This window comes from Chlorocebus sabaeus, chromosome 9 (assembly GCF_047675955.1).
Source record: "Chlorocebus sabaeus isolate Y175 chromosome 9, mChlSab1.0.hap1, whole genome shotgun sequence".
NCBI lineage: Eukaryota > Metazoa > Chordata > Mammalia > Primates > Cercopithecidae > Chlorocebus > Chlorocebus sabaeus.
Window position 1 is genome coordinate 77,724,598 of NC_132912.1, and position 25,515 is coordinate 77,750,112.

Sequence of the window (25,515 nt, forward strand, 5' to 3'; positions counted from 1 at the left end):
CTAACACTTCTGCCCGCTCTCCACTCCTCCAGGCACTTTCATTTACTGACAAGCCCTTTGGCTCTGACCTCTTGAGGTTACAAAACCAAATGGGTAAGAGAGCTGGGAATAATCCACCAAACCTTCATCAAGTCCTAGGCTCAGGGTTTCCCAAGCATGACTGACTGTAGGTATTAGTGTCTGTGTGCTAGATCCGTCTCACTGGTTCCTAAGTGAAGTGTGTGAGAGAGAAGTCCGGGCATTGGATGTTCTGGTAAAGTCTTAGTTTCCGCAGTAAATGTTGAGGAGGTCTTACCGCCTTGTCTGATGATGAATGAAGTGTGTGATTAACCCAGAAGAAACTGAGGTTTCATCAGCACATGCATCAGCCTGATTCTTTATTGGTAGCAATTAGAACTTCACATAAACACATTTATTACAAATCAACAGATATTCATTGAGTGCCTGCTCTCAGTAGATTCATGGTATAGGGAAGGAACTTACCACTTATTTGTCATGTTTTATACAGATTGATGATATGTTATGATTCATAAACTTTGGAAGTCTCAAACATTTTGTGTTGAATATTTTAAGAGTTTTGTTTCTATCATCAAATGTAAAAAATAGAGTGTGTGAAGGAGGATTGTGGTGGGAAGGTCCCTTCTTGTCTATGCCTTCTGGGTCTGGGATGAACTTTGGTAAAAATACGTAGTTTGAAGGATGAGTCTATGATGAGCAGAGTCTGAAAAGAAAAGATGGCTATTAATTACTAGGCTGCTGCTGCATTGATTAATTGTTTGTTGAAATAGGAAGGCCATGCCAGAGCTTCTTCTCGCATTCCTGGGATCTGAATTTACTTGTCTGGTGTCTGCCTTCAGAGCACAGTTGAAACTTGTTTGTCACTTGCCTTATATCTTCATCACCAACAATCTGTATAGTTGGGGGAAGAAGAGAGACTCACAGCCTCTTTTAGAGAGGCAAAGGATCTCCAAAGTCATCTGTCTTCACTTCTTCATGAACAAATGAGAAATCTGAGGTTCAGAGAGGTGAAGCACCTGCCCCAAGGTGCACAGCTTGTTGGGTCGGAGGCTGAATGGCTGGAATCCTGGTTTCCTGCCTCTGTGAAGTGTGCTCTCTACCACATTGATTTGTCCTGTGTTTTAAAGTCTTCCCACTGCTGATCTATTAAGAAATGACTGATAACATTTTTAGGCAAACCTTTGGATACCTTTTCAGGTAAAATCAGAGTCATTTTTTAGAATCTGTGACAAAGATGATTCTAAATAGAGACCTCAAACTTCTGGATTCTGAGTCGTTTCTAAACATGACAAAATGAGATCTTTTAGCTTTCCCTCCTCAAAGGAAGACAATTCTATCAGTCACATATTTGGATAACATACAGTCTAAAAGGTCTGCATTCCGGAGCCAAACTACCTGGGTTCATAATCCTGGCTTTGCCACTTAGAAGCTATGAGACTTTGGACAAACCACTTAATTGCTCTATGCCTTATTTACTCATCTGTAATTTGGGAGTGATAACAATACAGTATCTTCCTCAGTTGAATCAATATATTGTGAAGTACTTAGAGTGGTGCCTGGCACATAGCAGGCATTATTTAGGCATTAGTTATTTTATTTTTATTTTATTTATTTATTTATTTAAGATGGAATCTCAGTCTGTCACCCAGGCTGGAGTGCAGTGGTGCGATCTTGGTTCACTGCAACCTCTGCCTCCCAAGTTCAAGTGATTCTCCAGCCTCAGCCTCCTGAGTAGCTGGCATGACAGGCGTGCACCACCACACCCAGCTAATTTTTGTATTTTTGGTAGAGACAGGGTTTTGCCATGTTGCCCAGTCTGGTCTCGAACTCCTGACCTCAAGTGATCCACCCCCCCCTTGGACTCCCAAAGTGCTGGGATTACAGGCATGGGACACCTTGTCCAGTCACATTAGTTATTTTAATTATTTACTTGGTTAAATGCAGTAAACTGTTTTCCCTGTTTATTTTCTGTATCAGAATATCTTACTGGGAACAAAGGAAAAGCATAAGAAATCAAGGGGGTAATGTGATTTGATTGTGTGGGTTTCTTCTTCACCTTGAGAGACCAGAACACATCACCAGAGTATTCTACTGCAGCCCAAACCAGCGAGGTCACCTGATGTATCCAGCTGGTTTAGGAAGGAACCTGAGGCCCAGGGAAGGTCCCGTGATCTTGATTGTCAATGGTGGATGCCTGCTCTCCGCCAGTGCCCCAGGCTCTCTTAGCATACACAGCACCTGAAAACAAGGCATGACTTGGACAAGGGGGAGAAGTCTCCACATTTAGTGGATCCTGGGTAGAAATATGAATAATTTATTTCAGTTGTTGGAAAGCCTTTCATCTAGTGTGTTCAAATGGAAGGTGAAAAATGGGCCTATGTGTTTTCTGAGTCACACTAGATTTCCTGTTATCCCCATTTCTGAGCCTACTTAATGATTTGCAGGAGTAGTTTAATAGAGCCCTCACTGGTGGTGGTGGCAGTGCTAGAATTTCTGACTCAGGTCCCCAGGAAGAATAAACATATATCCTCTTTAGTTGAGTAAAATCTCTTCACATCTCTTCAAGTTTGGCATCCACAAGCTGCAAACAGACTAAGATGCCTTTAGCTTTCTCAGGCGTCCAACTGACATCCAACAGGGCCCAGTTCTCTGCCAAGCTCTCAATGGGTCATGACCTCATTTTTCAAGATGGTAACATGGATGAGCTGGGGAGATAATGAGATGACACATTTTAGTGATTAACTTCATTTAGATTTATATTATCCTTTTTTATTGTGAATTAATACATTCAAAAGATTATATGCCATACATGTGTAATTAAAAGACAAATAATAAAATGACCACCCATGTAACTACCACTCAACTTTTAAATTAGAACATGTTAATATAATTATATGGGCTAGACTGAAAGCTCTTTGAGAGGCTGTGTGTGTATATATACATATATATGAGACATATATTACATGTGTGTGAATAAATGTATATACATAGAATGTTTTAGTACTTAGGAAGTACTGTATATATAAAATGTACATATATAAAAAATATACACATATATAAACATACATATACATGTATATATTTATTTGTATATACAAAATCAATTGCTTAAAGCAGTTAAGCAATTTGACCAAGGTTACACACTCACAAGAGGCAGATCTGGATTTGAAACCAGTCTTCTCAAAACTTGCAATCTCACTCTACTTTCTTGCCTAATCTTTTATAGCCCTTTGCTCTCCTCTACAACCTTTAGTGGAGTGCGGAGTGCATGACTGGCATTTGGTCAGAATCAAAGGGAGGGTTGGCTCGTTGAGATTTAGAACACAGAGGATAAAGCAAGTTGAGAAGCAGTGCAGGAGCCCGCTCCTACTACAGAGCTGGCTAGTTGTGCACACCTTTTTCCAATTCCTTGTTTAGTGCCATCACACTGGGTGCTCCACATTGGCTGTGGTGGGAATATTTACACCATGGAAACTGGCAAATGTGTCCAGTCATCACTCCCTTTTCCCCACTGTGGGGCTGTCGTAAAGTCTTTTGATGGTGTGTTGTGGCAGATCACAGGGAGGAACATCAGAAACATGTCTGTGAGGGACATTCACCTCTGCTGTATTTTTTACAAAAGTCCATAACCCTAATGGAATCATGAAAACACAACACACAGACCCAGACTGGGGAACTTTCTACAGGATGCCTGACAAGCCAAACTATCAAGTACTAAAGCTGCAAGAGGCCTAAGAGATCACCTGATGCATCCTACTGTCTTCAAAAGTCTTGAACCAGTTTTTAAAAATTGGGATAGTTTACATAAAAATCAGGATTTCTGCCTTCTCTTGAAGCTAGAAGATCTGGCAATACTAGTATTGAAATCACACCCAGCAAAAATTGGCTAGAACTGAGTGAGTTGCCCCCTTTTATTGGTGCCTGAATTCTCCAGTTTACAGTAGTTCCTATCTTTCACACAACTGTACTCAAATGCACCTAAGCCTGTCCAAACCCTCATATTCTGTTGCTTGTCTGGCTCCTCAAGGCAGTTAGGTTTATCTTTGTGGTCTCTCCTAACTTAAATGTGCAGTAAGACTGGGGAGATAAGCCAGCAGCGCTGGAGTGCTGGGGGAAGTCTTTCTGGAGAGGTGCCTTTACCTGGTGCCAATGAGCAGCAGTTCTCAGTGTGGGACCACCAGCATCGGCATCACCTAGGAACTTGTTAGAAATGCACATGCTTGGCACCATCCCAGACCTACTGAACCAGATACTCTAGAGGTGGGGCCGGCAACCTATGGCTCAGCAAGCCCTGTGGGTGATTTGAATGTGTGCTAAAATTGGAGAACCACTGCATAGGCAGGCAGGTTTGAGATGGGCAGAGCCAGGTGGTCCAGACAAGATGCCTCACTCTGGTAGTGGGGAGCCGGGAGTGGGCATGGACCATTTTATGGGTTTGCAAGTCAGTGTGCTATGGGACAGAGCCTAGGGTCCATGTGAATTTTCAAGTCTGTGGACCCTGGGCATATGCTGTATGGATGTGGGCTTTGCTTCCAACTGTTTCTGATGCCCTGTGTCAGAATGGGTAGGCGCCTGCCTGGGTTGAGGCCCAGGATTTCGTGCTTGTCCTCTTTGGTGCTTCCTTCAGCAGCTGCCCAATCCTTGCACCATCAAAATCTCTGCAACGTGGATTTAGTGAGAAAACAGAAAAGGGTCCAATGTGGTTTCTTTTGATTGGCAGGTGATTAACCCCTTGGAGTCAGTCCTTTGTCTATGTGGCAGTACCCTGGGTCTGAGTTGAGTGAGAGGGTTATGTAACTATGAGAAAATGTCAACAGATTTAAAGTATATATCATATACATTCCTACCTTCTTACTCTATTTTTAAGGACCTAGATCAAGTTTTACCTCTTCCTGAGTCCCTGTCAGGACTGTCTCTCCACCCCCTGTGTGTAACTCCTTGATATTTGCACAGTGTCTGGGCTTCTGCCATTGTGAACTGACCCCTAGGGGTTCCCATCCGTATCCTCTTCCTCCTCCAGCTTCCCTCTTGACTCACTGCCTAACTCTTACTCATCTTTCAGGTCTCTGGTTAAACGTCACCATTTCTAGAAACCCTTGACCACACAGGGAATGGGACAGTTTCTTAGATCTGCTGGCATTGCCTGATTACTCTGGACTGGAATTGTCACGTTGATCACTGTCCCACCATTTAGCACAGTGCGGCACACATAGGTGGTGCTCAGTCAACACTCACTTCATGAACAATTTACCTGCAAACACACAGTGCACAGCACTGCCTAGTGGTTAAGCACCCTGGCTCTGGAATAATCAGCCTGTGTCTGAATCCTGGCTCCACCTAACTGGTAGTGTGGACAAAGCACTTAACATCTCTGCACTTTCTCTCATTGCTAGTACTGACTACAGGGTGTTTCATGGTGACCAAATGAGCTAAAATATTTAAAGCATGTAAAGAAATCTTCAGCAAACAGTAAACTATTAGCAGTCAACAGGCTTTTGGTGGTGATTTATTGAACGAGACTGATGACAATTCTCAGCCTGTATCTGACCTGAAGAAATTCTATTTACTTAAGAGGAAATATTTGTGAGACCTGACCCCAAAAACAGGATGGAGGTATGCCTACCTGCTTGACAAATGGTGCCTTTATTTTATTTTATTTTATTGAGATGGAGACTCACTCAGTCACCCAGGCTGGAGTGCAGTGGTGTGATCTTGGCTCACTGCAATCTCTGCCTCCCAGTTTCAAGAGACTCTCGTCCCTCAGCCTCCCAAGCAGCTGGGATTATAGGCATGAACCACTACGCCCAGTTAATTTTTGTATTTTTAGTAGAGATGGGGTTTCACCATGTTGCCCAGGCTGGTCTAGAACTCCTGACCTCAAGTGATCCACCCGCCTCGGCCTCCCAAAATGCTGGGATTACAGGTATGAGCCACGGTGCCCAGACAAGTGGTGCCTTTACTGCTTTCTTTTTTCTTCTTTTTCCAGGGTAGCAACAAGTTGGGACTGATGAGGCTCACCAGACTTATTTGGGGTAGATGCATTCTAAGAGATAAACCCAAAGTTCAGAAGCGTTTCTGCTGTTTAGACTGACTCCATAAGTATTTCTTCCAAACAGCTTAAAGGTGTTAAATCTATTTGCTTGCTAGAGACACATGTATGTGACTGCAAGCCTATTTGTATCTGGGGAAGAGATTCTGAATGCGATCCAGTTCCTGTGCATTTTACCTATTTTATCTTGAGTTGGCTGCCTTCTGCCACAGAGTTGTAATTAATATTGTTGTAGAACAGGAGGCTCATTAAATCGCCTCATTATGACTGTTCAGGTTCTGGGGTTTGGCTGAAAAGGATTTCCCTATTATCAGTGCCTGATATATATTCCTAATCAAGCAGGCCAATTCTCTTCTGTCAAGGACTGTCTTCCAAATGGAGGTGGTATTTATTTTGACTTGTACTATTAGTGTGAAAAATGTTGGCTCTGCTGACAGACATACAGGTCCCTGTCACAGGTCAGGGCTTTTTTTTCACAGACATGCAGAATGTAGGAATTTATAAGACACCATGCTTTTAGAGGCTGGCCTGTCAGTTGGGTTCATTCTTAAGTCTTTGGCAGAGGAAGAATTTTTGAAAAGGAAAATAAACATGATTATAAATTTTTGGAATCTTTGTGTCAGAAGAGGCTTTCGTAGCTATTTAACCTTCCACTCAACAGATGAGTTTTCTCTTATCGATTATGATTCCTGATACTCAATCTTTGTTTGATGGTTTCTTTGACAAAGAGCTCACTACCTCTAGTGTGGCCATTTCAGACAGATCTAAGGAAAATCCTTGGCCATGTTGACTTGTAATTTGTCTTCCTCTTACTAGCCCATTGTCCATCCTCTTACTAACCCATTGTCCCTAGTTCTGCCATCCAAAGCTGCACAAAATAAGTCTGGTCACTATTCCTTGAGAAAGCACTTTGAGCGTTTGAGATAGTTCCCTCCTTCCCTTCTAATCTCTTCTTTAGATTAAATGTCTTCTCTTTATAGTCAGATCCTTCATCCTGCTGTTCACTGATGCAAAATGAGATACCTTTAACCCTCCTAAGATGTAGTATGCAGAAGTGAATAAACCTTGCATGTGTGGTTAGTTCACCTGAGGGCCCAGGGAGGGGCTTCTGGAATTTTCCTTGGAGGACAGTGTCACATGGTATTTTTGCCAGGTGTTGAGAAGTGTTGCTCTCTCTTCCTCAGGACCTTTTACTGCAGGGACCTGTACCTTACTGCAATCACACCTGCTCACTGCATGGTTGCTGGGAATACACCACTGAAGTGGGCTTATGCTTAGGGCCTTTGGAGTCAGGCTGCCGGTGTACAAAGTCCCGCTCTGCTGCTTGCAATTTGGTGTGATGTTGGGCAAGTTGTTCAACTTCTCTGAGCTTTGTTCAGAAGCTGTTATGAGAATTCTTAAGATCATGCACGTAATGGTTTAGCAGAACTCCTGAGAAATACTTAATGAAATGCTAATAATTATTAATAACAACTAAACACCAATTATCTATACCCCACCGCTTCCCTTATCCTGAGCTTTGAGTCTTTGAATTTTGACCTTTAGCAGGTAATTCCAAACCTGAGAAAGATGGGGGGGTAGTCAATTTATGGTAATTCCAAATGAATTTCTCTTTCACTAGAGTTCTTTTTTTATGTCCAATTTCAATACACTCATCGAGAACCTTTTCCATCCAGAATGCTTTTTATATAATATCTCATTTCATGTGAGAGAGAGAGAAAAAGAGAGTCCATGAACTCTATGTTCTTTGAAATGCTTTAGCGAATGATCTCTCTCTCTCTCTCTCTCTCTCTCTCTCTCTCTTTTTCCTGTCCTGGGTTCTTCCTTCAAATGAACTCTTACTCAGAACCCCAGCGTGTAAGACAGATAACAGCTGAGCAGGTCCCTCTGGCAGTTCTCATCTTCTCTCCTTGGCAGAAGCAGCCTCATTGTTTGGGAAACCCCTGGAGGTTATCTGTGGAACCCCAGGATTCTGAGGTGCGTGTTTGAAAGCCTCTGCATGAACCAGTTCCACATCCAAGTTTCTGAAATCTGGCCCTAATCCTTTCATTTGCCTGATTTCTTCCTGTGGGGTCGTCTCACCTCCACCTTAGGTCAGAGGTCCCGACTCTCCTAACACACATTACTCCCTGACCCGACTGCTGTTCCCAGCTCTTCCCAGCTCTGACCTCCAAGTAATTTTTAATTTTGTTCTCTTCTCTTGACCTCTGTGTCCTGGCCCCACTGAGAGCTCTGACAGCTATTCTCCATCCTGCCTTAAAGAGGGTCTCCAGGATTTAGGGGTGGAGTAGTGGAGGAGTGATGGGGTAGGACAAGAGGCAAGTGAAAGCCACACTTGGAGGGGGCTCTGGCAGGGGAGAATGGAGAAGGGACAGATGTGCCTCAAAACTGAAGAAGTAGTCATTCAAGTGACAAACCTTTTACAAATCCGAATCTCTTTGACCTTTCTGCAGTATTCATTCATTCATACAAGCAAGCATTCATTCATTCAACAAGTGTTCACTGAAGTGTACCTGTTGTGTGGCATCTTGTACCGTTCTATTCTATGCACTGGGGCTCCAGGAGGGAAGACATCATAGCCCTGGCCTTGAAGAAATTCACAATCCAGTGGAGGAAACTAAGTAAACTTCGGTGATCCCCAGACACCCTCCTGGGGGTCCTTGATCACTTGTTCATTGGCTGGAGGGCTATGCCAAAGCATCCGTCATTTTTCTATTCTAACTTCCTCCTAGATCTTAATTCATGTGATACAATCTTCAATTTCCAGGACCTGGCAAGTATAAGAAGAAAAAAAGAAAAATCTCTATACTCATAATGCAATTTTTAAATTAAATACATTGCACCCTTGTGCCCGGATGGATCTTCACAAAGTTCCACCTTGTCACGGCATTCCTTTATTAAAAGACTTTCAAGGAGGCCCTGAATTTTTAGCCCCCTTTCAGAGCTCCCCAGTACTCAGCAAGCTCTTCCTCTTCTGAACTCCTGGCCATTACTGCAGATGCTGATGGTGAAGCAATACATCTGTTCTGCCTTGTGATGTTGCTTATATTGTTGTCATGATTATCAGTGAACTCTTACTACTTAGCTTCTCATGTATTTAGGCCATGTCTTCCTAATTACTTAAATGGTTTACTCAAAACTTTATTACACAAGTACTACATAAATATATTCTACTTTTTATTAAAAAAGTAAATATAGAGAAAAGCAAAAGCCTCTTTGAGCTAGGTTCATCCCTTTTTCATTTCTGCCCCAGAGAGAGAGATGGTATGTGTCTTTCTGTGCCATTTAAAAAAACACACTTTTACATGCAAATATATTATGTATTCACAAGATACATAGGGTGTTACTTTCCTTATGTGTGTGTTTGCATAAATGACATTGTATGATATGCATCATTCTATGATGTTTTTCACTAATATATTTTTGAGATCTACCAACATTGACATATATAAACCCTAGTTAGTTCTGTTAAATTGCTCTACTGTACATTCTATGCTGGTTGCAGTGGTTCACGCCTGTAATCCCAGTACTTTGTGAGGCAAAGGAGGGCAGATCGCTTGAACTTAGGAGTTCAAGACCAGCCTGGGCAACATGGCGAAACCCTGTCTTCATGAAAAATTAAAACAAAAAAATTAGCCAGGCATGATGGCGCATGCTCATAGTTCCAGCTCCTTCAGAGGCTGAGGTGGGAGGGTCCTTTGAGCCTGGGAGGTTGAGGCTGTAGTGAGCCATGATCACACCACTGCACTCCAGACTGGGCAACATATCAAGACCCTATCTCAAAAGGGTTGGGGCCGAGGCTGTGATGTCTTCTCTCAAAAAAAATTGCTCCACTGTGTTCTATGGAACCAGTGTACAGAATTTTGTTTTTCCCTTCTCGTGTTGGACTTTTAAGTTGCTTCCAATTTTTTCTTGTAAACGGTGCTCAGCGAACATCCCTTAAATATGTCAAATTCCTTTTAAATCCTGTGGGGGCAGGAACAGTGAATTCTGTTTCTTGAATTCTCATTTATCCTTAGCACAAATCTTTGCTTATGGTAGATGATCAATCTATTAATTAACATATCCATTGTGCAACATAGGTATATGTAAACCAGTACACAAAGTTATGTTCTGAAGTGATGCTCTGGAAGTACACATTCAGAGCTGACAGCTTTCTGAGTAGTCAGATCCAATTCATTTGATATCTGGAAATTGGATCTACTCTGTCTTCTGTGGCAGAAGCAGTAGGGATCTTTCCTCTGGAAGGAGAAGAGATACCCCACAGAGACTCTTAGGGAGACAAAAGCAGATCACGTCCCCAGAGGGACCACTTGCCAGTGGGCATATTTGCTCATTTTTCTGTTGTTCTTCCTCCCCCATACCCTAATCCCCTTTTGTTTTTTCTGATGAGGACTTTGGAGCTCGTTTTTGGAGCACTGAATGCCTTAACCAACCACTGTAGCCCAAATCCCTCATTCTAACCAGGGCAGAAGTCTAGGGGCAGGGAAGGTAACAAGGCTTTGGCTCACATTTTGAATTGTGTGTTCATCAGCAATTAAACAGGGAGAGGCCAAGCTGGGAGGGTCTGGGACACCGTTGCTAGTGTTTCCCCCTTTCCTTTCTCTGTTATGTCAGTTTAGCAGGTATTTGTGGATCACAGGTGAATCAGAGATGAGTCTCTTGCCTCAAGGAGCTTGTGTCTACTAGAACTAGAAAAGGTCAGGAAAGGGACAGAACTCCCAAAACGGAGTTTTGTGAGCAGAGAAGCACCAAGGAATGCAGGGTTGCAGAAAGGAGCATGCGCCTTTCAGGAGAAGAAAGCTTCATTCAGGAGCTGGTCTTGTTTTTGAGCCTTGCAGTGAGACCTGGAGTAGCAGGAAGAGATGGTGGTGGGAGCAAGGCCCGCAGAGGGCTTCAGAGGAAGCTACGAGAAAAGGGATGTATCTGGGACATCAGGAAACAGTCTAATTGGGATCCTCCAGGAGAAGAGATGAGAAGTCTAGAAGGCAAGTGTGAAGGAGGAATGGGTAGTAGAGGCTACATGTTCTATCCCTGAATCCCTAACACATTTTTGACCCTCAAAACATTTTTTATAAATGCAGACTTAGTTTTATTTTTTTTGCTTCTCTTACTAAGGCTTAACATACATATAGTAAAGTCCGTAAGTCTTTCTTTTCTTTTCTTTTCTTTTCTTTTATTCTAAGAGATGGGGTCTCCCTCTGTCACCCAGACTGGATTGCAGCGGCACGATCATAGCTCACTGCAGCCTCAAACTTCTGGGCTCGAGGGCTTCTCCCACCTTAGCCTCCCACGTAGCTGAGACTACAGGTGCACACCATCATGCTTGGCTAATTTTTAACTTTTTTTTTTCTTTTTTTTTCTTTTTTTTGATAGAGACAGGGTCTTGCTATGTTGTTCAGGCTGGTCTTGAACTCCTGGCTTCAAGTCATCCTTTTGCCACAGCTGCCTGAGTTGCTGGGATTATAGGTGTGAGCCACTGAGGCCAGCCCAACGCACACAAACCTGAAGTGGAAGTCTCAATGAATTTTTATAAATGTAACGTAAGTAGTAATATGCAGCTTGACGAGACAAAAACACAGAGCGTTTCAAACACCCCAGAAGGCTCCCTCATGCTCCATCCAAGGCAATAGTCACCATACGCACAAACGCCGCTCTTCTGATTCCTGTCACCTAGATTAGTTTGTTATTAAACTGCAGTAAATGGATTGCTGTGGCATGTACTTTAGGACATTCCTTCAGCAGCGCTGTACAGAAAGTAGAGTAAGGAAAGCAGGAGATTCTTGCAAGAACAAGTGAGGAGATTATTGCAGAAGTAAGTGAGGAAAAGAGATTTTTGCAAGAGCCTCAGTGACTTGTATTTCATTTCAAGGACTTTGAGCCGGGGTGGTGGCCATGAGAATGAGAAGGAGGCCACAGATGCTCTGGATGGCAGGGACACCTAGGTCCTCAGAGATAAAACTAATGAAACCAGGGTATATGCAGTCTGTGCACCGCCTTCCAGGGCTCCAGCCTGCTCCAGGGCAGCATACGGTCATGACAACCAGGTGTCTCCCAGACCACCTGGTACAGAAAAAGCTCTCAGATGCACAGGAGGAAGCAGGACCCTCGGCTACAGGGCCACAACAGCTTCTACCACATTCCTCAGCGCTGTTCTCTAGAAGCTAATCTTCATTCACCAGTTGCTCCAGCAATTCTGAGAATGGAGACGCCCCAACCCTTCTGCAGCTGTAGGGATGTCCAGAGGTTTCAGGCACACGGTGCCTCTACAGGTTCCAGGTGATGGAGGAGTCAGATGGGGTGAAGGAGTAAACCAGAATGAATCAGGACCACTGAAGTCTGCCTGCCCTGCTGGCATTACTAAGAGCACACCACTGAAGTGGACACTGGGGGTCTGGCAGATTGCTCCCCACAACCCCCAGGGAAAAAGCAATTCCGGAAAGCAATTGACAGAGCCATTCCGAGAGACTAGGACAAATTATTCCTAATCCCAGAGTTTCCACCCGGGTGAGGTCAAGGTTAAGTAGAAATCAGTAGTAGGGGGATAACCTTGAAAGGGAAGAAGAGAAGAGACCCAGTGCTGTCTGGGGAGGGGCTGGGGGAGTCAGGGAGAAATATGGGAGTGAGGGAGATGCTGGAGGTAGCCATCCAGCCCCTTGCCCTAATTTTTATCCATTGGGTGCTGATTATATAGACGAATCCCAAGACTTTGGGGGTACCACTGACTTCTTCCACCCCATTCCCTTAGAAATAGCTGCCTGGGGACCCAGGTGTGATCACCAAATTAATCCCCCTGTTATTTTCCTGTCTTGGAAGCAATTCGAGCTTCTTGCTCCTTCATGTCACATTGCAACTTTGTTAAGTGTTGAATCTTTAATTCTCTACATAAATCAGAGTCCTTTGTTGGAACAGGTGTGAGAAGAGCGATTCCAAAATCAAGTAAACAATGAAGAAACCTCCCTTTCCTCATTCATGGGCTGCCAGCATGTGCAGGCGGTGGGGCAGTGGTTGGGGTGGGGACAGGGTGAGGTGGGGGTGGGGGTGGCCCAGGAGGGAGAGTCCAACGGTCCCTCGCCTTCTAGAGCTCACCTTCCAGCTGGGGAGAGATGTAAACAAATGATTATCTGGAAGAGTAATAAATAGAGTGATGCAGGTGCAGTGGAAACCCTGGAGAGAGAGGGATTGATTTTGCAGAGGCAGCTGCAGAGGAGACACTGGAGCTGGGTCTTCTGGAATGAGTAGAAGTTCTCCCAAAGGGCATTCTAGGCAAAAGAAACCATGTGAGGCAAAAGGCAGGAGAGTGTGAGGAATGGCAAGTCTAGAGTGGGGATGGATGCGGTGAAGGAGAATAGGAGGCCACAGAGAAACGAGAACTAAAGCGAGTTGGAAACCTGCAATGCCTCTGGTTTGTTTCCCAGCTCTGGGAGAGGGGAACATATCAAAGGTGTTTGTAGTTGGTAACAGGAGCCTCTGTGTGTGTAGAAGAGGCAACAGTCCAGGCAGGGTGGTGGGAGATCGTAGGCTAATTGGGCCTGCTCCTGGCAAAAGTGCAAACGGTTCGTGTCCCTTCCATTACTCTCTGGACTCCCTGCCCGCTCTGTTTTCCCTCTCCAGGTATCTTCATGCCTTTCCCTCTCCCGCTCATTACAAACCCCAACCACTGTGTCTGTTTGTGCCAAGCAAGGAGAGGTGATGGAGTTGCCTGCACTTGCCAGTCATGTACCAGGTGCCATGCTAAGCTGGTTGTTCTCTTACCACTTTTAATTCTTACAAGACCTCTGTGATGTTGGGAATTCATACTTACTTTACAGATAGACACTGCGGCTCAGAAATGTGCAGTAACATGCTCCAATTTGCACAGCCAGGCAGTGGGACCTGTGGTTCAGGCCCAAATTGTTCTGATTCTGGAGTCCTGGATCTTAACCCCCACACTGAGTTACTGTCCCCAACAGCATTGTGCCACCCAATCACATATCTGCGGTAACAAAGTCCTCAATACCTCAAGCAGTAAATGAGACAGGGAGGCTGCAGGGGAAGGGGAAGGAAGATGGACATTGTCGGCAGGAGACCATCCATTCCTCACACAGGACTGGCCCAGGGCAGACTCAGGAGGGGCAGTGCCATTTAGGGGCCCATGAAATGTTTTGATTCCTTTTTAAGTTAAAAGAAAAAAATGTACTTTCAGGACAAAAAATGTTGTTCCTCTATAATACGAACATATATATACTTTAGGGAGGAAACATTCTCTAAGAAAAGTGCCCAGGGCCCATGAGAGTCATTACGTGGTCCTGGCCTGCGTTTTCCCCTCTTCCTTCTGCCTTGTGCCACATTAATTGATACTATGAGTTCATTCTTCCTTCTGTACATGAACCGTCTTCCCTTTCCTTCTGTGATACTCAGCTCAGGCCATTCTGAGACCATTACAGTAGCCTCTTATCTGGTGGCCCTGCCTTCACTTTCTCTCTCTTTTTCCAGCCTTCTCCCAGCTTGCAGTGTTCTTTGATCTGTTCTTATTCTATATTTTTACAATATTATATTTATTCTCATGATTGTGTGTGTGTCCCATGTTAAGTCAGAGGGTTTGGAGTTGTCAGTGTTCCTTCATGGTAAAGACCACCCACTTAAAAAAAAATATTAAAATCGATAGGATATACATGACATGAAGTTTATCATTGTAACCATGCTGAATGGTTAAATGGTATTAAGTAAATTTCTAATGTTGTATAACCGTCACCACTATCTGTTTTCAAAATTTTTTCATCACTGGAAACTGAAACTCTGTGGCCGTTAAATAATAAGCCTGCATTGTCCCTTTCCCCAGCCCCGATAACTAACATTCTACTTTCTGTCTCTAAGAACTTGCCTATTCTAGGTGCCTCATGTAAGTGGATGCATATAGTACTTGTCCTTTTGTGAATGGCTTATTTCACTTCACATAATGTCTTTGAGGTTCATCCGTGTTGTTGTGTGTGCCAGGACTTCATTTCTTTTGTGCCTGAATGATACTCTGTCACATGTATGTAACATGTATCCATTCATCAGTCTACAGACACTTGGGCTGTTTCCCCCAGTTTGTTATTGTGAATCATGCCAGTGTGAACATTAGTGTACAAGTATCTGAGTGGCTGCTTTTAATTCTTTTGGGTCCATACCTAGAAGTGGAATTGCTAGGTGATAAGGTAATTTTGTTCAATTTTTTAAGGAACCACCAAACGGCAAACCCACTTTTTCCATGTGTGATGGACGAAGCTGCCCTAGAGTCTACTTCCAAAGCCTGGCTCTGAGATTCAATGACTGTAAACAGTTGTCAAAATGTACTGCACCATGCATTTTAAAACTGAATTTCACTCTATTACAACTCAATGAACTAGACTTTTACAACATAGGTTTCTTTTCTGGGAGGAGGGATTCCTAAGGAGAGGCTTGAGATGGATACAGCAAAGGGGGAATTGTGGAAAGTGTGAGAATTTCTGAAGGGAGAGGGAGAAGAAATGAATGAGCAACCTCACAATCTTGCTTAGATAAACCTAGCTGCATATTATAACTGTTAACTCTGGTGAGCATAGTTTGTGCAATTGAATTGCCATTCTGCTTTTTGTTTGCTTTTGATTCAGCAACATGCATTTATCATGGGCCTTCTGTGTGGCATTTAACAGCCCCCTTTGTCTCAAGTTACACACATAGAATGAAAATGTTAATAAAAAATAAGTTGTCACTTTAAAATATGCAAGTAAATGGAAAGACAGTCCATGTTCATGAATTGGGAAGAGTTAATATTGTTAAGATGTCAGTGCTACCCAAAGCAATCTGCAGATTCAATGCAATCTCTGCCAAAATTCCAAGGATTATTTTTGCAGAAATAGAAAAATTCCTCCTTAAATTCATATGGAATCTCAGGGACCTCAAATAGCCAAAACAATTTTGAAGACGAAGAATAAAATTGGAGTTCTCACATTTTTTGAATTCAAAACTATAGTAGAACGTGGGCCAGGCATGGTGGCTCATGCCTGTAATCCCAGGACTTTGGGGGGCCAATGCAGGTGGATTATCTGAGGTCAGGAGTTCAAGACCAGCCTGGGCAACATGGTGAAACCCCATATCTACTAAAAATACAAAATTAGCTGGGCGTGGTGGTGTGGACTTGTAGTCTTAGCTACTCGGGGGGCTGAAGTGGGAGAATCACTTGAGCCTGTGGGGCGGAGGCTGCAGTGAGCCAAGATTGCGCCACTGCACTCCAGCCTGTGTGACAGAGTGAGACTCTGTCTCAAAAACAAAGAAACAAACAAAGAAACAAACAAAACTTTGTAGAATAAAGCTACAGTAATCAAAACTTACTGCAAAGCTACTGTAATCAAAACAGTGTGGAACTGGCATAAAGAAAGACGTATAGACCAATAGAATAGGATAGAAAGTCCATAAATAAACCCTTGCATATATGAATAAATTATTTTCAGCAAGGATGCTATAGCCATTCAATAGGGAAAGGATAGTATTTTCGACAAATGATGTTGGGAAAACTGGATAACCCACATGCAAAAAGAACAAAGTTGGATCTTTGCCTTACACTGGGTACAAGAATTAACTCAAAGTGGATCAAAGACCTAAATGTAAGAGCTAAAACTATAGCTCTTAGAAGAAACATAAAGTTTCATGACATTGGATTTGGCAATGACTTCTTAGATATGACACCAAAGGCATAGGTAAAAAAAGAAAAAATAGATAAGTTAGACTTCATCAAAATAAAAAACTTTTGTGCATCAGTTAACCCAACTGTCCATCAATGAATGAATGAATGAATAAAGAAAATGTGGTCTATATACATAATGAAATACTATTCAGCCATAAAAACGAATGAAATCAAGTCATTTGCAGCAACATGGATGGAAATAGAGGCCATTATGTTAAGTAAAATAAGCCAGAAACAGAAAGACAAATATCACATGTTCTCATTCACGTGTGGGTGCTGAAAAAGTTGATCTCATGGAGATAGACAGTAGAATAATAGATACCAGAGGCTGTGAAGGGTGTGTGGGTGGGGGAAGAGATGAAGAGAGGTTACTTAACATACAGTTAGAAGGAATAAGTTCTAATGTTTGATAGTAGAATAGGGTGACTATAGTTAACAATAATGTATTGCATATTTCAAAATAGCTAGAAGAGAGGACTTGAAATGTTGACTTGATCATTACACACTCTATACATGTAACAAAATATCACATGTACCTCAAAATATATATAAATATTATGTGTCAATAAAAAATACATATAAGGCAAATCTAAGCAAAAAATCCCCGACCAAACAAAAAACATTTGTGCATCAAAGGACACTATCGACAGAGTGAAAAGGTAATCCATAGAATGGGAAAAAATATTTACAAATCAATACCTAATAGGGATTGATATCCAGAATATACAAAGAACTCTTACAACTCAGTAACAATAAAACAACCTAATTAAAATTCGGCAAAGGACTTGAATAGACATTTCTCCAAAGAAGACATACACATGGCTACTAAGCACATGAAAAAATGCTTAAAATCACTCATTAGGGAAATGCAAATCAAAACTGTAATAAGACACTACTTCACTCCCATTAGGATGACAATACCAAGAAAAAAAAAAAAAACAGAAAATAACAAGTGTTATTGAAGATGTGGAGAAACTGGAACCCTTGTACATTGCTAATGGGAAGGTAAAATGGTGCAGCCACTGTGGAAAATGGTATGAGGAGTCCTCAAAAGATTAGACATAAAATTACCATACGATTCAGCAATTCCACTTTCTGGTATAGACCAAAGTAAAAGCGGGGACTCAAGCAGATATTTGTACACCGATGTTCATGGCAGTATTGTTAACCAAGCAGTAGAAACACCCCAAGTGTTATAAACAGATGAACAAATTGTGGCATATACGTACAATTGGATATTATTCGGTCTTACGAAGGAAACAATTCTGATGCGTGCTACAACATGAATAAATTTTGAAGATATTATGCTGAGTGAAATAAGCCACAAAGGGACAACATTTGTATTTCATATACACTTACATGAAGCATTTAGAGTAGTCAAATTCAGTGACAGAAGGTGGAATGGTAGTTGTCAGGGGCTGGGGAAGCAGAGAATGGGGAGTTTCAGTTGACAAAGATGACAAAGCTCTGGAGGTGAATGGTAGTGATGGTGACACAACCATGTGAATGGATGTAATAATGCTAGTGAATTGTACACTTAAAAATGGTTGATGACTGGGCATGGTGGCTCACGCCTGTAATCCCGGCACTTTGGGAGGCTGAGGCAGGTGAATCACGAGGTCAGGAGTTTGAGGCCAGCCTGGCCAACATGTGAAACCCTGTCTCTACTAAAAATACAAAAATTAGCTGGGTGTGGTGGCTCACACCTGTAATCCCAGCTGCTCAGGAGGCTGAGGCAGAAGAATCTCGTGAACCCAGGGGGAGAGGTTGCAGTGAGCCAAGATCTTGCCCTTGCACTCTATCCTGGGCGACAGAGGGAGACTCCATCTCAACAAAAAGGAAAAAAAAAAAAAAGATTAATATGGTAAACTTTATGTTATGTATGTTTTAACACACACACACACACACGCCTGAAAACAATACTACTCCTCCACTCTTGATTTTTTTTTTTGGAGATGGAGTCTTATTCTTGTCACCCAGGCTGAAGTGCAGTGGTGCGATCTCAACTCACTGCAACCTCCAACACCCAGGTTCAAGCTTCGAGCGGCTGGGATTACAGGCGTCCACCACCACACCTGGCTATTTTTTGTACTTTTAGTAGAGACAGGGTTTCACCTTGTTGGCCAGGCTGGTCTCAAACTCCTGACCTCAGGTGATCCACCCACCTCGGCCTCCCAAAGTGTTGGGATTACAGGTGTGAGCCACCGCGCCTGGCCCAGGAATCTCTTTAAACCTTCAACCCAAACTCTCTAACATCTGGCTTCTGCTCTCCTTCCCAGGACTGTGTTAACTTCTAATATAATCTCCCACCCAAACCTCTGGCTACATTGTTTAATTCATTCTCATATTTCCCTCATCTGTCCTCCTTTGCTCTTCTGCATTTCCTGAAATTGTTCCTGTTACCTGGAATGACCTTCCCTCTTCTCCATCTCCACCTTTAAAATCCTACCCATTCTTCAAGAGTACACGTTACTTCCTTCAGGAATCCAGTCCTGACCTTGGTACCTCTGTTTTGATACTTTTCACTATGGGCTTTGTCTTAGAGTGATACTTTCACATTTTTATCTCCCTTAATAAATTGGAAGCACTCTGAATTATATATATATATATTTAAACCAGCCACAGAATTTAGCTTGTAGTAATGAAAAAAAAAGTTTATCAAATGAATTAAGCTTTCTTCACAAAAGCAGTTCCCACTGGGAAAACTGAGAAAACTTTGGTCCATTTTGATCTTCGACCAAGAATTTCAAAGAGAATTGAAAACTTTAGAGAAAACTTGCAATTTACTATGCCAACATTTTATCTGTCCCAGCTGCCATGGGTGAACAAAATGACACTCAATCAGGAAAATTTGTCTGCAGATGCATTTCTTAAGGTTTTTTTTTTTTCTTGAACTGAGATGGAAGTGTCATGTGATGTAATGTGTAATGAGCAGTTCTTCTGAAAACTATATTTTGATTATTCATAACTACTTTAGACGTACTAGGTAAACCCCCCTGAAAGCCGATGCAGAATGTGTGCAGATGGGAAAGTAGTTAGTCATTTGCTTACTGCTCGGCTTTGAAAGCGATGCCTCTGCTCACGCAAAGGATCAGTTTAATAAATTCAACTCCAGGCAGTCAGGTGTGATGGGGGTCGTTATGTAAGATAGAAACTGAATATTCAGAGCTCAGTTCATGGGGAAGCAGGCCTCAGGTCTTCTCATGTGAAATAGACGTCTTTTGTAAGAACATTTTCCAGAAACAAAATTAGGAAAAAGTACTTTTGAAAAAGTGAATTAGGAAGCAGCTGTTAACTCCTAGAAAGCAGTGACTTGGAGGGGCAGGGAGGCCAACATGATCCTGGGGAATAGCTAGTAGTTGGAGCCTAGGTAACCGCCAATTACTACTTAACTGAATTCTCTATCAAGTCCAGCCTTCCAAGAGGTATTGTTTTAGGATGAACTCAAGTGGAAACAGGGCACTGGAAGAAAAAACATTAGAATTAGTGCAAACCAAAATATATTTTTAAAAAATGACCGAAATGCAACATAGGTACAGAAAAGTGCATAAAACACACACATTATAAAATTAACACACCTGTGTGAGCAGCACTCAGCTCAAGAAGACAGTGTTACCAACACCCTGCAGCCCTCTCACACCTCCTCCCTCCTTGCCAAAGCTGATCTCTCTCCTCACTTCTGACAGCATATTTTGAACTTTATATAAAGTATGTAAAAATATTAAAAATTAAATTAAGTTCAATGTGAATAATAACATTTTCACATGTGCCCATCCACCAGTCATTTTGAGGGAGGAGACTGAGAAGAGAAGCAGAGAGATGACTACCACATCTCTACAGACTCACCAGTGATGCTATTGTTGGGATGTTAGTAAGTGTTAGTAATTACACCAGCATAAGCCACCAAATCTATTAATTTTTTTGAGTTGGTGGATGAATCACTTACTCCTTCCTTTCAGGCTGACAAAGCAGAATGCTGAAGTCCCCTTCGGATTTAGCATGTGGATGCCAAAACCTAGCAGATTCTGGAGCTTTGAAATACTGCCAACAAGATAGGCTGTAAGGAGCTAATTCAGTTTGATGGGTCCAATCGGAGCATCCTTCCAAATGCATAAAGTCCACGTGTTTACAGAACTAGAGGGACCCATGAAGGAGGCAGGGGTTAACATCTGAGCAAATAGGGGATCTGTTAGCAGAAGTGGGGAAAGATGGCAACTGGGGAAGAACCAACAGTGTCTGCCATAGTATCATTGTCATGACTATCATCACATGAGCACAGTGACAACAGAGAGCCCACAAAAGGACATCCTCTGTTTATTTCAGTTCTCTCCCAACTCTAGGGTGGGGTAGGTGTGCATTAGTTTCTTAACGCTGCTGCGACAAAGTGTCACATATTGGGAGGCTAGAAGTCCGAAGTCAAGATGTCTTCAGGGCCTTCCTTGTAGGGGAGACACCTTCCTTGTAGGGGAGGCACTTTCCTTGCCTCTTCCTAGCCTTTTTTGGCTTGCGGCTGCAGCATCTCAATACCTCGCGTGACATCTTTCCTCATGTGTCTGCCTGCTCCATATCCCTTCTCCTCTTCTTATAAGGACACCAATCATTGCATTAAGGGATGTCTTAGTCCAGTAGAACCTCATCTCATCTTAACTGTACTAATTACATCCACAACGACCTATCTTCAAATAAGGTCACATTCTGAGGAGTTAGGACTTCAAACAGGGGATCATGGGAGGTTTTTCCTCCATCCCAGCTTCGGGGGCTACAGAGTTAGAACTGGAAACTGGCCTTGAACAAATACTTGTTTTTAACCTCCAGGCTTTGAAATTTTACTCAAAAGTTTATAAGAGGTGGCTGGGCATGGTGGCTCACACCTGTAATCCCAGCACTTGGGAGGCCAAGGCAGATGGATCACCTGAGGCCAGTAGTTTGAGACCAGCCTGACCAACATGGTGAAACCCTGTCTCTACTAAAAATACGAAAATTAGCTGGGCATGGTGGCACACACTTGTAATCCCAGACGCTTGGGAGGCTGAGGCAGGAAAATCTCTTGAACCTGGGAGGCGGAGGTTGCAGTGAGCCAAGATTATGCCATTGCACTCCAGCCTGGGCAACAAGCGAGGCTCCATCTAAAAAAAAAAAAAAAAAAAAAAGTTTATAAGAGGCATAATTAGGAGCAGCAAGAAAGCAGTGTGGTTAAAATGTAAAGCTCTCTTGGTTGGGAGCCATCTCAGAGCTGGGTGGGAATCCAGTTTTGATGTTACTAGTTATGTAACACTGTAGTTTCCTCTCTGTAAGATCAGAATCGTAGGGATTGGAAATAAGTATTAAAAAGACAATTTATGCTGACCTCTGCCCTTGGCCCATAGTAGGCTCTCAACACTGAGCACATCCTTATGCCTCAGTTTTCTCAAAGGCGTAAAAAGCAGGAGGTATCTTTTCATGCAAGATATTGCTTGCAATCTTGACTAGATGGAATTTTGTTTCTCATCAGATTTTTTTTCAGTCTTCTTTCATCCTATCATTCTGGGGATGCTTAATTTTCCCCTCCATACAAATGTAGAGTTCTTATATTTTCTTTGGCCATGTTTTTCTGACTTTAAACTTATATCCAACAAATGATTTAGGGACTCTTTTTAGCTCAATATTACCTTGGTTGTGCAAGTTTTATGGAGTTGAAGCTGTCCCGATAAAAGTCAAATCTCCAAGGTTGGAGTTAAGCAGGGACAAAGATTAGTACAGAAAATTTCAGCATACGTTTGAAGCAAAGACCAGAGGAAAAGCTCTAAACTAATATGTGCATTGATTCCATAGTATAGCTTGTGGAATCTAATTATGATAACCACTGCTTACTGAGCAGTTAATATGCACCAAATGTTATTCTAAAGATTGTACATATTTTAGTTTATTTGCTTTTCACAACAACTCTAAGAATTAGGTTTGCTTCTTATCCCCGTCGTACAGATGAGAAAACCAAGGCACAGAGAGATTATGAAACATGTCCAGCACCACATGCCTGGCAGAGTCATAATTCCAACCAAGGCACTCTGATTTTCAGGGCCCATGTGAGTAACTATTCTTTTATCCTAGTGTTTAAACTGGCAAGCTGATGGTGAGTGTGTTGGGATCTGGTCACAGGCCAACCACCCAGCTTCTGTGCCCTGTTGATCTGTCTATAGCATGACTCTGCAAGGTCAGCTGACCTCCTCCACACTGCAGTCCGCATGCCATCCATGTTCAACCTGGTGATGTCTTGCTCAGATTCCTTCTTTCTGCCAGAAGACTCCAGCTATGTGGGTTCAGATTACTTGCTAAATTGTCTCTGTGAGAAAGTAAGCTGGCTTTGCATGGCCTAGGAGGTAAATGAGCATTGCCAATAATGAGTGTCAGTAAGGTCAGCCTCACTAATTACAGATGAACCAGAGCTCAGCGTGGCAGATGGAATCATCTAGGATTAATGTTAATGAGTGAATGCATGAATACACCCCCCAGACATCTATAAGGGCCTACTATGTGCCAGTTATTGAAGTCTAGGAGCTCCCAGGACAGTTAAGACAACTGCAGAAGTAAGTAAAGAAATCACAAGGAAATGACGCCTCCGTAGAGGTTTGGAGAGAATATCACAGAAGTACAGAGAGGGGAGATCATCATTTCCTGAGGAAGTCAGGAAAATATAGCCAACCTTTCAGCTGCCTAGCAGAATGCACAAGTCTCCATCAGGCAGGAGGACAGGCCCACCAGGCAGAGAAGAGAATGGCATATTTCTCAGAGGGCATCCTTGAACCTCATTTCAGAATCACACAGGATGCTTATTAAAGAAGCAGATTCCCAGCCTCCACTTCAGACTTTTAAATATGCATCTTTGGGGGTGTGGTCCAAGAATCATCATTTTAAATGAGGCTAAAATTTCAGTAGAGCAGTGTTGTGCTGTATGAAAGCCAGGGTTTTGACAATGATTCTCCTGCCCAGGTTTGGGATAGGGAGATAGAATGCTTAGAATAGAGAGTGCAGAGATAGAAAATGGCAAGAAATTATACTTTAAGAGTAGGTTGAGGCCAGATTTTGAAAATCTCCAAATAAAGACATTGGGCTTTACCTTGTAAGCCACAGAGAACCGGGAAGTTATAGAAGCAAGGTTGTGACATGATCATATCCTTATTTTGGAGTGGGTGAGAGGAGATAAGACAGTCACAGCCATTAACAGGCTCTCGGGGTAGCCCAAGGGAGAGATGACAGAATGGCTGACCAAGGCAGGCACAGTTCCTTTTGTTACAAAGATAGTTATAAGCATATTGCAGAAAACAGAAGACATGAAATTTTCCCATGGTTTACCAGCATATTAGGTGACTTGCACATAGTCAATTATTAATAAATATTTGAGGGATGAGTAACTACTTAGTGTCACTATGTGCCAACCGTGTGCTGAATATTTTACATAAACTACCTTACTTAATCCTCACAACATGGCCAGATAGCTATTACACTTTAGAGATGAGAAAAATGAAGTCTTGGAGAAATTAAGCAACTCGCCCAAGGTCAGAAAGCTAATAAGTGGCAGAGTTGAGTTGCAAATGCAGACAATCTGATGCCAGAGTTCATGCACTGAGCCATAATGCCACACGGCCTTACCAGGGAACAAGGCCATTTCCTTGAGACTCGTCTTACATGCAAATATTTTTACATATTTATCATCATTATCCATAATGTTTCAAATCTTATACCCAAAACATTTTGCCACATCATAAAATGTTTTCATAAGCCTAATTTTAAATATATGCATGCTCATCTACTGAATGGATATAGATTGCAAATGTACTCAGCTATTATCTTCATTGTTGGTATTTGGTTGTTCCTAGGTTTCACTAGCATAAGTAATACAGTAACAAACATTTTCATGCTGATAATACTTTTTATATCTAGTTGTTTCCATAGACTAGATTCCTAGAAACAGAATTGCCACTGGATTTAAGGCCTCATGGAATTTTTGAACCCTTGATTCATGTTACCAAATTACACTTTGTAAATGTTTTTATAATTCACAGTCACTATGCATCAGGTAGCCACATGCAAAGCGTGAGAGTATCAGTTCAGTCCGCCTTGACTTGCATTACACTTTATATTCAAATATTACCCTTATTTAGAAGGTTTAAAATGACAAATTATGTCTAATTGTAATCTGCATTCATTTGATTGTATATTTTCCCATATTTTTCTGATTAATTACATTTCCTCTTTATGAATTCATCTGCTTATGCAGTTTGCCTATTTATCTTCTAGAGGATTTTTTAAAGTCCTTTTCCAGGTAGACTATGCAGATTTGGGGAACACATTACGGGTGAGGGGATGAGGGAGATGGGACAGTCAAGATTTGAGGAAGTCTTTACCACTGACTGCTAAAATGGCCAAATGCTTTCTCAAGTTCAGAATCTACTTAATTAAAATATCTGAGGAGATGACAGAACATCCTCCCTTTTCTCAGCTCACATTATGCTTCACCAATTAAACAGCTGGTACCCAGCAAAGTTTACTTATTTTTTGTTGAGACGAGTCTTGGTCTGTCACGCAGGCTGGAGTGCAGTGGTGCAATCTCAGCTAACTGCAAACTCCACCTCCTGGGTTCAAGCAATTCTCTACCTCAGCCTCCAAGTGGCTGGGATTACAGGCACCCGCCACCACGCCCGGCTAATGTTTTTGTATTTTTAGTAGAGACGAGGTTTCACCATCTTGGCCAGGCTGGTCTTGAACTCCTGACCTCGGCCTCCCA